Source organism: Octopus bimaculoides, chromosome 4 (genome assembly GCF_001194135.2).
Source record: "Octopus bimaculoides isolate UCB-OBI-ISO-001 chromosome 4, ASM119413v2, whole genome shotgun sequence".
Taxonomy (NCBI): Eukaryota; Metazoa; Mollusca; class Cephalopoda; order Octopoda; family Octopodidae; genus Octopus; species Octopus bimaculoides.
In genome coordinates, this window is record NC_068984.1 from 83,483,267 (window position 1) to 83,486,971 (window position 3,705).

A 3,705-nucleotide genomic window follows, 5' to 3' on the forward strand; every position below is an offset into this window, starting at 1 on the left:
GCACGCACGTACACACGCACACACACACACACACACACACACACACACACACACATATATATATAATACAAATAATATGTGAGTATATGCATATATACGTACATGTATGTGCGTACCTACATCTACATGCATATATAGATGTATATCTGGTACAGGACGTCACAAAAAAAACGTGGACAAAATGAAAAACAGAACATAAACAGAGCATAGAAACATACAGGCCACATAGCAAACATTTCCTTCATCAGCTACCACCATTCTAAAACTAAGCGTTTCGAAAAGTTATAAATATATACACACACATATATATACGCACACACTCTTTCACACACACTCACACACACACATATAAACTTGACTACCTCGACTAAACGATTCAATTGATTATAAATATTTAATTCAAGTGATAGATCGGAAAGAGAGTGGTATTTTTGCATAGGGATGTTAATGACGATGGCGTCGTTCTCACATGAGATTTAACCTACGAACGGAGAAATAAGTAGTTTAGCTATAACGAATGATTTGATTAAATAATAAACAATTATATGTATCCATTTTTACACATCTCTCGATATTTCTTTGCGGCTCATTTTGAGCTCATCACTCAGTGTGGCTTTGATGCTCGTATTTGGTTCATTTATAGTAGAAGATTTTTATAGTATTTTAGTATTTTTAACAATATTTTTGACAGTATGTTTTTCCTTATAAATTTCGCGATACCAAATGTGTGATTTGTTTTGATTTGCAACGACTTATCTAATTTCGTTCGAAATTTTAATCTTGAGACTCCAAAAGCTTTCGATTCCTTTGAGAGTGAAGGATTAAGAGGGGTTTTCCATTGTTGTGTCTTGACCGTTTTTTACTTCTTTTTCCTTTACAGTTTGAATTAATTCAAAAGTTTTAAAAGAAAATAGAAGCGGAGCGAATATGAAAACAGTATGCGGGCACAACAACATGTAAACGAACTGAATGACTGAAGGAATGAATAAACACTCGCGCGCCCATAACCGAGACACATTGTAGTAATTAAATTTTTAAAGCAATCATTATAATGATTAGCATTTACTTTGCGCAATTAAATGTTAAGTTTTTGTTTTTATATTTTCTAAAAAGAAAAGCAACAATGTGAGGTAATGCAGGGTAATGGAGGTACATATAAACATATAAACAAATATATGCATAAATATACACATATATTTGTGTGTGGGGGAATACATATGTTTATATATGCGTATATTTTCGAATATGTACGCTTTTGTGGGGGGGGGCGTGTGTGTGTGTGTGTGTGTGTTCCTGTGTGAGTATATGGAGTACCCAAAAGAAACCTGAATTTTGCAACATTATTTTATTCACTTAGTTTTACATGTTTACACTTTAATCGTCTTCTAAGTATTCTTCATTTGAAGCAATACATTGGTCCAGACGCGTTTTCCAATGTTCGAAGCAGTCTAGGAACTCATGCGAAGTGGTACCTTTTAACGCCTCCATCGTTTTTCACATCTACAAAAGGTTTTCCTTTAAGGACTTTTTTCATTCAGAGGAACAAAAAGAAATCGCAGAGAGCAAGATCGGGTGGGTAGGCGGGGTCATGCTATTTTTGATCAAAAACTGTTTCACACTCAAAGCGGTGTGTGTATGTGCATTGTCATGATGAAACCACCATTCTCCACTTTTCCACAGGTCGGGGCGTTTTCGTCTCATCGCGCTTCGCAAACGCTTCAGAACTGCTAAGTAAAATGTCTCGTTAACAGTTTGAACCGGAAAAAACAAGTTCTGTGTGAACAATTCCTTTCGCATCGATGAAACAAAACAGCATCGTCTTTGGAGGTGTGATGACATTGAATTGATTTGATTGCTGCTTCGTTTCTGGGTCGTAACCGTGGCACCAGCTTTCGTTACCAGTGATGACCTTCGAAAAAAAAGGTCCAGATCAACTCCCAACTGTTCTTTTAGTTCACGACATGCATTCAGCCGTGGCTACTTTTAATCTCCCGAGAGCAAGCGGGGCACAAATTTTGCTACAACTCTTTTCATTCACAATTCCTCGCTCAGAATAAGTTGGCAGGAGATCAAGGACACACCAGTCATATAATCAAGTTCATCAATTGCTCAGCGACGTTCTCTATGATCACTGGATTTTAGTGATGTTTCCAATCGTTCGGTAGGTCGACGGTCGCTCTGAACGAGGTTGGTCTTCAAGCAACAAGTGACCATTTCTAAAGCATGAAAACCACTTGTAAACTTGTGTTTTGCTCATGACAGCGTCCTTGTAAGCTGTTTGAAGCACGATAACTGTTTCGGCTGTTCTTTCGTTTCAGGCATCGCAAAAAATCGATGAACAGTGGAGAAACACTGAAAAACAAAAACACACTATGTGGTAGTACGAATTCACTCGACGGTGGCGATCGGCAGACTGATGCCTGATGGTCGCATCAAGTGGTTTCTAACGGCGGAAGCCTGAACTACAGCGAGCTTGTCCCACAGAGAACATTTCCGGTTACTTTTGGGTACCCCTCGTATATATATATGCATACACACATATAAAGCATTGTGTGTATTTGTGTGTGTGCGTGTGCGTGCGTGCGTGTGTGTGTGTACGTGTGCGTGTGCGTGTGTGTGTTTATGGGGAGCAGCTTTTCATTTAGACTAGTTATACTGAAAACACAACCATGTTTCAGTTTTATCTCCAGCGGTCAAATTCTGACGGTTTGAGACTTTTTCAACTGTAAGTATGGAAAACGATTAAATTTTGGAAAAATTAAATGAGAAGTGTTTTTAAAGGAATATTTGCATGTATTCAAATACAAGAGGCATTTCCTAGTTTCTGCCTGTCCCTGTCTCTCTTGTTTACTCTTGTGGGTTCGAGGTCGTTGTGAATTCTTGGCAGAGAAGAAGAAGAAGAAGAAGAAGAAGAAGAAGAAGAAGAAGAAGAAGAAGAAGAAGAAGAAGAAGAAGAAGAAGAAGAAGAAGAAGAAGAAGAAGAAGAAGAAGAAGAAGAAGAAGAAGAAGAATGCGGGAGTGTTATCATAGTAGTAGGATGCTAAATGGTCAAGTGCCCTGAAAGTGGCTTGTTGTGGATGGTAGTAGTGATTGAATTCTTGAGACATCCTTTTTGAATGTATTGTTTATAGTATTTGCGTAGGTGTTATTAAACAGCTGTAGTAATAAAGTAAGGAAGGAGGTGGCGGAGAGTAAGAAGACAAAGAAGAAGAAGGAGAAAAAGAAGAGAGAATAATAAGGGAATGCGGGATGGTATGATAGTAGTAGGATGTTAAATGGTCAAGTGACCTAAAAGTGACTTGAACATGTCCAAACAATCAATGCTCTGAATTTTCTGTCAAGTGTTTGTAAAGAATGAACACATGATTACGTTTATAGCCTTTTGTACGCTTCCCGCTACGTCCGTATATTTTGCGTCTAAAAAGAAAGCCGACACGGTTGAGTGAGCATGTTTAGTTGTAATCAAGTCACTCCGAATTTAATGTCTGGTGGGAGAGTTGACAAGAGCCGTTTGTATGTAGTCCAGTGGCTAAAGTTTAGGTTGTTAGCTGTATAGGTTCCTCATTATAAGTGGCAGAATAAGTTTTATGTGTGAGTAGTTATTCGTGTATGTACCCTGTTAAAGTTTGTTAAGTCTTGGTTTGTATGAAAGTATTTTCTCTGATTATCCGTGCTTCATCTGTGGCATTCGCTGAACATAGAGTG